The following is a 12,907-nucleotide window of genomic DNA, read 5'->3' on the forward strand; positions in this document are numbered from 1 at the left end:
ACCCTCAACAATACGGACATGCTCCACTATCTCCTGGAATGAAGCCCCAGTGGCTACAAGCTGAAGAGCCGATAACTGAAGCCCAGTGTTCAACCCCTTCACGAACCGCCGTATCCTCTCCCCCTCAGTGGGCAACAACTGAAGAGCATATCGGGACAGAGAGTGGAAACGGGACTCATACACAGCAACAGACGAGTTCTCCTGATCAATAGTAGCGAACTCATCCTTCCTTCGGTCCCTCAGAGTACGCGAAACGTACTTATCCAAAAACACAGAATAAAACTGAACCCAAGTCAACGGAGGAGACCCAGCTAGCCTACACTCCACATATGCCCTTCACCATAGCTTGGCATCACCCAAGAACTAGAAGATCACAAACTCTACCCCGTACTTTTCCACGGCCCCCATCTTATGGAGCCTCTCGTGACAGTCGATGATGAACTCATATGCATCCTCTGACTCAGTACCATAGAACACAGGAGGCTTTATTTTAATGAACCTCCAAAACAGATCATGCTCCTAGCCAGTCATCACTGGCCTCGAAAAGGCCTCAAAACCCGAAACTTCCTCCAAGCGAGGTGCCACTGCTGCTGCATGCTGAACCCCCGGAGCCTGTGCTCTGTCCGGACCTGGGGCTGCTACTCCTGCGCCCCTACCTGCTGGACCGGCTGGTATAGCTCCGGCCTGTGCTAACCCGTGCAACCAATTTAGCACCTGTGCCATAGCATCTGGTATACCCTGAGCAGCTGCAGCTCCTGGCGGAACAAGTACTGCCGCTGGTTGGCTGGTGCGGCTGCATCTCCCGCTACCTCATTAGGAACCACTGGAGGCATGGGGTCAACCACTGGGACGCCGCCCCGGGGCCGCTACCTACCCTCCTCGCTCCATCTCTACCTAGCTGCTGCCGCGCGTGTTCTCACCATCTGCGAGAGAATGAAGGATAGTTAGATACCAATTGGAATCACGTAGCACGAAAGAAAGAAAGAAAGAAAGAAAGAAAGAAAGAAAGAAAGAAAGAAAGAAAGAAAGAAAAGAGAGTTTTCCTAGTGTCCGGTAGCCTCTCGAAGATAAGTACAGACGTCTCCGTACCGATCCGTAAGACATTACTAGACATGTCCTTGTACGACGAGATCGACGAACCTAAAGCTCTCATACCAACTCTGTCACGACCCAACCCGCCATGACTGGCACCCAACTAAATCCTAGTGGGCGAACCAATAAACAAAATAAGTCATGCTATAAATACTGAAATAAATGCGGAAGTTCTAACTATTACAAAATCCCCAAAATTCGAAAGTCATCGTACATGACTCTAATCTAAAACAAGTCTAAGGAATGAAGTCTGACTAACAAGTATCCATAATGTCCAGAATAAGAAAAGACATCATAAGAGGAAGATCTTCGGACGGCCTGACATGGAAAGAAGCTCACCCTAAATCTATCAGCAAACGTACTCCACGCTAGATGTGAGGGCGAGTAGTAGGCTCTGTATCACAATCTGCACTCAAAAGAATGCAGCAGGATAGTATCAGTAAAAACACTATGTACCGGTAGATATCATAGGCCAACTAAGATTAGTATCATGCATAATTCATAAATTAATAGAATAAACACGCCAGTCAACAGACATGAATATCAATAAACCACAGCAAGTCAACCAAGGATAATCACAATTAAATCACCAAGATATTAAGAATCACAATCAATGGAAGCCACACGGAAACAAGTTTACCACAATAACCACACTCACTGTACACACATGCTAACTGATGTCATTACTCAGTAGTCATGACCTGCAGGGGACCCATAGTGTCCATGTACCACTCGTTCGGGATTCACTCCTCGGACCCGAGCACAAACTTCAGCTTCGGAACGAACCTCGGACGCGGGACATATCAACATACCTCTCATTTTCGGAACTAACCTTAGACCACAAGCCCATAATCTAGGTCACATGTGTGCCTTTCCATACATCTTTACATAACAGTGTTTCTTACATTCTCATTATCAATACTCAAATCATCATTTCATGTCACAATACCGTCGAGAAGATCATATTAGCTTCTCATCACAACACATCCACTGCAGATTTAACACACAGGAATAGTGGCACCAAGCCTATATAATCACTCAATCATATTCACACAGGAGTTTAGCCACACAATACCATGCATGAAAACTAGACATGCTTTCTCCTAAAGAATTCACAAAACATACAATCAACTAACCAAAGTCTAACTCAAGTAGACCGTAACCTACCTCAATGTAGAGCTGGAACAACGCAAGTCACTCCGCTACAACTTTTCCTTTCCTTAAAGCCTCAGAACGCTCAAAGTCTAGAAATAGAAGGCTCAATGAGTCACAATTACCCAAATGACAAGTACCAATTTAAGAATACCCTTCCCTTTACCCCATTCCAAGGGGTGGATAGGTTTCTAGGTTTTAAGCAACCTATCAAGGGTCTTAGTGACCATTAATCAATAAATTGTAACAATAATATATCAACGTTTCCACTACAAGCAGATTTTATGGTCAAGTTACCATTTTTATAGAACCCTAGGTCTCAATTCACTTAGTGTATGGTCCTAAGGACTCAATTCATGATTAGGAGGAGTTAATCCAAGCCATTAGAGCATAAATAAGTGATAACTACCATAATCCATCAAGTTTAGACGGTTTATAAATTTCTAGGGTTTTTATTACAATTCCACCATTAAAGACCCACAAAGGGGATGACAACCATGAAGGAGAAACGGAATGATAGAAAGGGATAGATGAAACTTACCTCTTAAGAGTTTCTTGCCCTAGCTTGGAATTTCTCCCTAGGTGCTTGTGGGAAAGTGTTGGTGTTTTATGAATAAAGAATGTGAGACTAAGTGTTTAAAACTCGGGTCACTGTTTTCCGTCGACCGCTACAGCGGTCATTTCACCGCCATTAGCGGTCCCACTATAGCGTTTAAGTGACCGTTATAGCGGACCAAGAGGATCCGCTTCACCGCTATAGCGGTCTATCCACCACTATAGCGGTACCGCCATAGCGGTCAACCTCCCGCCACAACGACCACCTAGAAAATGCATGGCCGCTGGCAGCGGTCCACTCGCCGCTATAGCGGTACCGCCGCAGCGGTACTCCCACCGCCCCAGCGGTCCCATTTGGGCAGTAAGCTTGACTTTTGTCCAGTTTTTCCCCCTATCACCCAACATTTCATCCAAATCCCCAAAAACACAAAACAAACATGCACATATACATAACGACATCCTACGAATCCATCTGTGGCCTCGGAATTCCCAATAGAGTTCTAATTTTCTACATCACCCCTCGACGGACTCCAGAGAATCAAGCAACAACCACAAACAAGTCAAATTTCAGCTCATAAGCTTACACGGTTGAGTTTCTACTGGCTCGTTTTACCCTTGGAAAAGTTCTATATGGTGGGGTGATCCTATATTTGCCATAACGACCCTACGACCGAAAGGGTCGTTACAGATTGTTAATCTACTAAATTTCGAGATGGCATTTATCAGTTTGCTTTATATATATGTACCAGATTAGTCGTGTAGTCTCCTAGATTTGTGCGGATCAATGGAAGTTAATCTCCATGAAAGCAACTCCCCTAAACAGGAATCAAGGGATCTGCAACATGCTCTAGATGCTATCGGAGAAGTAACTCTACGTGGTGAAGAGAAACAACCAGATGTATATCGGCGTACGATGGAAGAAGAAACAACCAGTTGTATATCAGTGTATAAGAGGTTATGCGTAGATGTAGTATTTACTTAACATGTACTAAAGCTTGAGAAACAGGTTATGCATAGATGTACTATTTAATTAAGAGAGCGTATGACTGGACTTTGTATGCATTAACTGACTTAAAATCTTGTATTATGCTTTATTTAATAGTGATTGTTGTTATTATAGTGCGATATATAATTGGGACGGGGTGACCGATGGTTGAAATCATTGAAGGTGTTATGAGTTGATATTAATGAAAATGAATTCTTGGGTGTAGATTGGAGCTTATGTTGGAACATATCATTGAGGCAAAATTAAGGTATCTCGAGTCTAATTCCTTATGAGATTTACCACAAACATCATGTCTTCGAATAATATTTTAAATGAGGTTTCACGTGTGCGGGGGCGTGTAATGCTTCTTGTCTTGAGAATGACAATCATTGGTATATAAATTGGTAAGTACAGATTTCAAAAATTATGTTTATATTCTTTTATGAATTTAAAGTGAATACTGTGAAGCACTTACGACATTAAAATATTGCATATGGTTATTTGAATATTAAATTGGCATGCCATAATTATGGACCACATCCACATGAGCCTAAGTATCATGTGTCGGCTAAAAGCCATGAACATATGTTATTCATCAAATTATTTCATGAATGAGATTATCAAAATTGATTTATTCCATGCTTTCGAGCTATGTTTGAAACAAAGATTGAGAATAAGCCGATGGATATGAAATGTATATATGTTATAAATGTTTTTGGAGTTACTGTAGATGATTGAGACATATCTGATGAGAGATATGTTTCCCGACACTCACACGTGTTATTGTGGGTTTTGAGTAATGACTTTATAGACACATCAAAGGTGTCGTTCCGGTATTTCTATCAGTTACCTCTTTCATTCTTTACGAAGTTAAAAAAGGACTTGCTATCATTCTCCATGTGGATTACATTGTCGTATTGTGTCTGAATGGTACTTATAGATTTAAAATAAAATGGTTTATATGTATGGTTAAGGTCTAAGAAGCCTAGAATGAATTTTTAAGAGTTTGTTGAAACTTATGAGAAATATTGAATTTTGAACTATGATTTCATATTCATGTTTTAACATGGTGATCGTGTTGTATCATGTATGTTTTATAAACCTTGTCTCACCATTTGGTGTAGCTAGATTATTACACATATCAAACTCTTTTTACTGTGATTTTTCTATAGCAGATACATGTGTTGAGGCGAGTAAAAGTGCGAGATATAGGACTTCTAATTCCTTTCGCACATTCATTTGGTTAGTTATAAAGTCCAAATGCATTGTTCAAATTTGAAGCTATAAAGAGATTCCATAGACAACGAGGCTGATTTTTATTTTGGCATGTGTATTTATATATAATGAGACATGTATCTTTTGAAATAATTTATGATGAGACCAAGAGAGGGCAAAACGTTTGTTTCAAAAGTTTTAAGATCTTTTAATGATGTGATTCATAAGCGCGTACAATGTGTACTATCTAATATATGCATTAAGAGAGTTCGTTCAATCCAAGTTAATGACAAAAGGTGCCGATCACGATATCCTCCAAAATTGGGACGTGATAAAATTTGTATTAGAGCCCTAGATTCTGAGTGTGTCATAGGCAGTCTACGAAGTCGCGTCAGTAGAGTCCCTCTTATCGGTGAGCTGTTGGTTACACTTATATCGGGGAGACTAAGGATATTTAAGATGTCTCAGTTTTCTTCTACTCTAAATCACAAACTTGAGGTTGGAGTAAGAAAGAAATTTTCAATAAGTCAGATTCCTGATGTGGTTAATACATATCGACTAACATAAGTATCAAATTCCAAGTAATGACACGGGCTTCTTGAAAAGTATCCCATGAGGTTCTAGTGAGCTGTTGGTTACACTTATATCGGGGAGACTAAGGATATTTAAGATGTCTCAGTTTTCTTCTACTCCAAATCACAAACTTGAGGTTGGAGTAAGAAAGAAATTTTCAATAAGTCAGATTCCTGACGTGGTTAATACATATCGACTAACATAAGTATCAAATTCCAAGTAATGACACGGGCTTCTTGAAAAGTATCCCATGAGGTTCTTGTTGGCGAGAAATTGAGAATAACGTGTCAATGATATGTAGTGCAGTCTTGAATACCTCATACGGGACGAAAATTATAAGAATGAGTGTCAATTACAAATGACACGTACGGGTGTATATGGGGACAAGATACATAAACAACAAATGGCTAAGATGAAATGATAAGGTATAGATACACGAAAAACATATACTCCATGGTTACAAGAGTAATATGATTACAAGAATAATATGAATTGCCCCGAAGAGGTAAATTTGTTATGACATAATAATGATAAGCTTTGCATACTATGTATGTCTTTTTGTTGCCATTAATAAACTTGGGGCAAGTGAAAATTACCACGTGTGTGTGTCCTAAGAGACTCTTAAGAGAGCGAAGAAGAGTTGTAAGAACTCATATTAAGTTAATTCTTACATCGTATGGATGATGAACGTGACAGTCAACGTATGAAGTTGAGAATAAGCTTCGAAAAACTTATAACTAGGTAATATGGTTGGTTTAAGGCTTAACTGATATAAAACAATAATGGTGCAGGTGAAGATGGAACAAAATGCATTATGATGCGCAACACAAATCTCAAGTATGTAATGGTTGTATTAAGGCCCAGGATGCCCTACATGATACATATAATTATATGAGTAATCGTATGTTTTCAATTGCGATATATGTGATGATATATATGTATATGCATGGTGTTCCTAAAAATGATATTATTCGGCAATGACCATCAAGATCACGATTATGAAAAGTGACATGATATAATAGTCTTAAGGGGCGAGATATCAAAGAAACTTAGCCGAGCGCAATAAATTTTACAAAAAGAGCATACAGGCAAAACAATATAATATTGGGAAAGTTCCCAAAGTAATTTCGTGAATATATATGATTTTAAAAGTTATGTATATATGAATGTATAATTGCTTAATGCATGTATGAAATGATTATAAACTTACACATAATATCAGAGTTCTACATAAATAATATGTGAATTTTTCTAGGAACTTCGCTCTTTTAAGTTTATTGGACCACGAGCTAATAAGTGATTTTAATATTATTTTTTCTCTAAGATATCAGAATCGGGTATATGAGACCTCCCCTATAGTATCATCACTGCAGTAGAGTTTAACCACTAAGTTCGGGATGGATTGGTGTGGTTCCTCTCTACACCTAGGACACCAGAATATCGAACCATGAATGCAGAAAGGCATGAGAGAAAAACATATTGGCTAGTGATTGTGAAGCCCCAATTCTTGAATGGAGGGGACACCACCGAATGACTGTGAAATTACGTATACTTCCACATATTACATCTCTATTTTCCCCCGGGAAATCTTTAGAATTCTATTATGATCTTATATTTTTTGAGTGTGAAAGTTAACTTACAAGTACATGATGTAGAACTATATATATATGTGTGTGTGTGTATATATATATATATATATAGTTGACATTTAAATGAGTTAATAATAATGACAAGCTAAAAATCTTGAGTTAGAATTATATCACACTAGATTACTAGGTATTATGGTGAAAATGCTTTAATTAGCCAGGTTCAAAGCATTACTTGAAGTCGCGGGCGGGGGAGAACAACCTAGGCGAATCGTTCAAATTCGGGGGCGGTGGTCTTGTTTGTGAGCCCGCTGAGCCGAGGTGGCATTAGGAATGTTTTTGGACTTATTCTGAGTTGGACAACCCCATCGCCAGGGTTATTAACCTAGTAAAAGTTCCTCTACAGTATCATCTTACCGTGCAATCCGTGGCGATTAATGGTATCATTATTAAATGACTTTTATGCATCAAAACAAAATTAGTAATTTCTCATACTAATACTTTGTTAGTAGGGTTTCCCATCATTTGGCCATTCTGAAGCACACATCTCCAAATTGTAGCATCTTTTGCAGTCCAAAAGCGATGGAAGTTCCAAAGAAATGACTGGACTTGTTGGGTACTTCCTGCCTTGCTTATCTGTCAATTGCATGCAAAAAAAGTAATTGGGATTAACGCTTATCTGTTGTTGTTATACCTACATGGCCTTTGGTATTTGTCAAGAGTCTTTCTGCTTTTGTTAAAGATTTGTATATCCTTGTATGAATAAGTGTGAGTTCTAGTTTTGGAGAACCCTAGTTTGCGTTAGAAGACAAAATCACCTAATGAAATATGAATTGAGCAATTGGATACAAAGAATTCATATAGCTAACCCCATCTAATGTGGAATTGAGGTATAATTCATATAGTCTGCAGATTACTTACTTCTGTGATTAACATTTGCTGGAATGTGGTCTTGTTGTTTTGTAGGTTTAAATGGATTATTGCAAGTCACTCACCTGGAAAACAAGGGACAACAGGTACATTCTAAGGGAAACAGGAAAGGGATTACTTAAAGAAGGAAAATTACGTATTAGCGCGCTGCTAAAACATATGCTGATACATTATTCAGCCAGAAGACTTGTTTGACAGCGCTCAAGCTCAAGTGCCATTCGCTCGATCAAGCATCATAGCCTTATTTTCCAACTTCAGTTCTTGTTGCTTCGTATCTTCTACGCGGCGAACCTCAGACACTTGATTCTCTTGCTTCTCCAGTTCCAGAATTTGGGCCTGAATTTGTAACTTCTATCCTTTCAACTGCAGTAAGCGATGCATAATTTGTTGCTCATTCTGCAATGTTTCTGCCTCTTCATGGTTAGCAGAATCATGAATCTCCCTACGATCTGAATTAATGATAGATTACGGGGATGCACAGACCATATTGGAACCTCTTTCTTCCCCGATAGGCATATCCTGCACAACATATTCAGGCTCATACCTGTCCTTACGTTTGAGAGCGAACAACATAAAATGCTGGACTTCCAAATCATCTAGAATGAATAATCTATTTTGATTGTTGTATGAGCACATTTCTTGATAGAATAATTGTTTGCTACTTAAAAGCTTCTTCACTTCCTCTTGCACATCATGAATCAGGTCCATAATTTCCATAAGGGTAGGGTCAGCCACAACAGAACATGCAGTGTCTCTCCCAAGAATATCATTCAGTCTCTTGAACTATTTGTTCAGATCATTAAACTTATCCTCACACTGCTGAGGTGAGATACGATGACCTCTTTCAGCCATAGCATTGGAAATAGCCCTCCATTTACCTTTCTTTGGGAATATCCCATTGGACCAAATATCTTCTTCGATGTAAGAAACAACAGTTATCAAAAACATAACCAGCTCATCTGTCCATTTCATATGACTATATACAACTGGTTGTTTCTTCTTCCATCGTGTATGCCGATATACAACTGGTTGTTTCTTCTTCCATCGTGTACGCTGATATACAATTGGTTGTTTCTTCTTCCATCATGTACGCCGATATACAACTGGTTGTTTCTCTTCACCACGTACATTGACTTCTCCAATAGCATATACAGACAGCATTTGTTGGTTCATGTCTTGCATTTTGTTAAAACCAAAGGATGTTGCGGTTTCTAGAGCATGCTGCAGATTCCCTGATTCCTTTTTAGGGGAATTGCTTTCTTGGAGATTAACTTCCATTGATCCGCACAAATCTAGGAGCCCACAGGATTAATCTGGTACATATAAAGCAAGCTGATAAATGGCCCTTCGAAATTTAGTAGCTTAGCAATCTTAGTAACTCACGAACTTATTGTGGGTGCTCGTAGTTCCTTGAAATTCTTGCTGGAGAGAAATGCGTATTGCCCTATAGATGTAAATCAAGTTCTTGCTGACATTGGGGAGGGAGAAACTCTGTAACTTCAGAGTGTGATGTTAGAAGTAGAAACCAGCAACTTGAGTAGTAAAAAAAAAAGTCAACCACATCTACAGAAGTTGAGACTGGAAAAGAGTGCATGATGCTTGGAACCAGAAACGGATGCTCAATCCAAGTGTACGATCAACTGGCATTTTACCATTTTTGTTCCAGGTACATGTACCTACTTGATTTTTGTCATCCCTCTGTTTGTCTATTAATTTTTTATGAAGGCCTCCTGAGTATCACATAAGATTTTCTGTATTAAAATTTTTGTTTACCATCTCAAATTAAATAGCTGTGGAGCTTCACGCTTCTTTTGTTAGTTGAAATGCCTAAGGTAATGATGCAATAGGAAAAATTATATTATTTGTGTTGGATTCTCCTTATCTACCTGTTTTTCCAGTTACATTTAATCTAATTGGTCTGCTAGCACATACTAATATTTTCTTCCGAGTAATCTGGTGTACTTCATGCCATTGACTGGATTATTATAAAGATATATTTGGAGCAAGTTTTGGGGAGATAATGGGCAAAATTTGACTTGTACTGATGTTTAAGTTCTACTTTAGATCTATTAGGAAATATATCTCCTCCACACACCATGTTGCAGTAGTGCATTGTGTCCCTGCACATTAACAAAGATAATGTCATGAAATGTCATATTATTACATGGTGGTTCTGCAAATTGCCGGATTGTAAAGTTTCGATTCTGTTTCTAAGCAAGTGTGGCATAACTTTTACTTGTGAATTCCAATTTTGAAGTAAATGTTGATAAACCGTAATGATGACATATTTGCCCTGTTAGCAAGAAAAGAAGGAGCTGCCATTGATTGAGTCAGGAAAATGATAATCTTGAGCGGACCGTAGTAGGCCTTTGTTAAACTGAATGGAGACATGGTCCATTTCAAACTGAAGTCCACATTGCTGCTAATGGTATAAATTATAAATCTTAGCTTATCATTCAAACTAGAAGAGGGTAGAAACATTGAAAAACAATTCTTAAGCAGATCAAAGAGAGGAAAAAGAAGCTAAAAGAAGCATCCGACTCCAACTACTGTCCATGTACAATCCATACTAAATTTGACCAACTGCCCATCCTACCTCCTCTACGTTCTTTACAGCCCCTCTCCTAGGCACCCAGAGACGAGGAGGGGCGTAGTAATTGACGAAATGCTTCAGGGAGTTGAAAATAAGCATAGATCTGGAGATTCCCGAATAGGGAAACCCAACCGAAGTTTTTCCTCTTTGTACTGTTGTCATTTGTCCCATCACTTAATGTTGGAAGGAAAAGACATTAAAAGCTCTCATGATTAGAGTACCATAAGCAGGATTAGATAAAAGAAGCAAAATTTTTGTATGCATTTATGTAGTCTACTTTTAATGTAAAGGCTCTTTCCAGATCTGTCTTCAGAACAGGCAATTGAATCCTTCATCCATGAAGTAATTTTCGGGAAATAAAAGATCCTTTTGGATAACTTTGCATAATTGGAACAAGTTGCAATTTGCTTATGAATATATTGATAAAATTACAAGAGAAGTTGTGGAGCAATGGTGAATATGATAAACAGCTATACCGTGAAATAAGTTCATTTATTATCCTTTCTCTGTCCGGTGTTGGATTCATATATATTTGCATTTTGGGACAAAAACTCGGTTGACATGGAACAAACTCGGTTGACATGGAACCTAGACGTATCAGGCTGAAATCAAAGCAGCTATACGTGAACAATATCCTGGACACTGTGACAGCCGCAAGTATTCAGGTTAAAAGATCTCTTACTGTTCAAAATTTGACCTCATCCCTCTGTATGTTCATGTTTGATAAATGGCTTCCTTGAGATCGATACATATAAATTTCTGCCCCACAGTTGTGAAATGTGTTGAGTTACACAAGTTATAGTCTTCTTTATCTGACTTAATATCCTTCTTTTGTTTGGCTTAAACGTAATCTGACTAAGGGATATCTGACCTGTTGTCTTACTGGTGTTTCTCTCAGGATGTGTAGTTCGTGAAAGAAAACTAACACAAAATTCATAGGCATTTGCTGATCTTTTCACACGCTATAACTCTGGAGGTAAGACATCCAGTGTCTATTTAATAAGTGAGGAATTTTGGACTTCCTTTAGTTTCTTTTTCCTGTCATGGAAGATTTATATTATTTGGTGTTATCCACCATTTGTGCTACCTTAGTCCATATCAGTAACGTGAGCTTTTGTTCGTAGCATGTAGCTGGAAACTTTCTGCTTAAAAAAAACATACGTTAGTTTGATGAAATGAATTCAGCGAAAACACCCTTCTATCAACAGTAGCCAAGGCCTAAAGCTCACGACAACAACCCTCTATCCAAATAGAAAATAAACACATAATGAATTCGGAAAGTTTCCAAAGTCTGATTCAAAGAAAGAATGAAAAAAAGCTATGACAGCCACTACAATAGTTACTATTCAATGATCCAACAAAAAGGTAGATTTTCTTTTCTTTTTTAATGACAAAGGAACCCACAGCCGCTACCCTTCGGGTGCACATTCAGGGTAAACCCCGCTCTTGTGCAATAGCCCGCAAACTACACAGAAGAGATAACCCGCACTAAAGGTAGAATTTCTCCCTGGCAAATAACATGAAAATTTGATCCTGCATATTATAAAACCACAAAAGACTACGAAGGACAATGTTACCAATTTCAAAAAAAAAAAAAAAAAACTACAAAGGACAACTTTGATGCTCGGTTAAGAAATGATTGTAAAGATATTCGGCCTACCACAACTGATAAGATTTGACAGGACCAACTTAATTGAACTCATTGTTTTTAAGATTATGTACTCATGTTAGAGTTGTGTTATGACGCCAGTAGCTTCTACTACCATGTTATCCGTTTGATCTCATCAATGAATGACTTTAGTTTTATGTGAAAAGGTAGTTCTCTACATTGCATATTTTTCTTCCCTTATTTGATTTTTATGAGTTACTGAAACTTATCATTGTAAGTCGTTGGCTCATACTGTTCTGTTTCTTCTCATGAACATTCTTTTTATATTGATTAGTTTAATTTATGTTTTAAACAGAAAAAATGCAGCCGTAGATTTTCATTTCCTTCCACCCTCTGTTTGTTTCTTGGATTGGTCAATGACCCTTAACATGTTTCTTTTTAACTGTCTGTTTTAAGATGTAGTAGTTCATATATAATTGAAAGAAAATATGTTCTTGCTTTTATGTTACCTTAAAAAAAAAAAATATGTTCTTGCTTTTAAGCTAAAAGTGTATCAAAACCATCAAGAGTGTTGTGTATTCAATTGATGCTTTTGGAATCTCCTGTAACAAAAAGAA

General features: G+C 38.1%; 1 long non-coding RNA gene across 11 annotated transcripts in view; it reads left to right on the forward strand.

Moving 5' to 3' along the window:
* Positions 1-12,907, forward strand: part of LOC132050090 (uncharacterized) — an 82,240-nt gene that overhangs the window by 63,545 nt on the left and 5,788 nt on the right. For 4 of the 11 annotated variants that reach the window (XR_009413252.1, XR_009413259.1, XR_009413255.1 and 1 more), the window contains exons 1-3: positions 7,598-7,769; positions 8,125-9,754; positions 11,580-11,657. This is a non-coding gene — a long non-coding RNA (uncharacterized LOC132050090). Of the gene's footprint in view, positions 1-7,597; positions 7,867-8,124; positions 9,755-11,579; positions 11,658-12,907 lie in introns of those variants that run through there. The other 7 variants (XR_009413251.1, XR_009413258.1, XR_009413253.1 and 4 more) reach the window with 5 other exon arrangements.

The sequence above is a fragment of the Lycium ferocissimum genome, chromosome 3 (assembly GCF_029784015.1).
Source record: "Lycium ferocissimum isolate CSIRO_LF1 chromosome 3, AGI_CSIRO_Lferr_CH_V1, whole genome shotgun sequence".
In the NCBI taxonomy this organism is placed as follows: Eukaryota; Viridiplantae; Streptophyta; class Magnoliopsida; order Solanales; family Solanaceae; genus Lycium; species Lycium ferocissimum.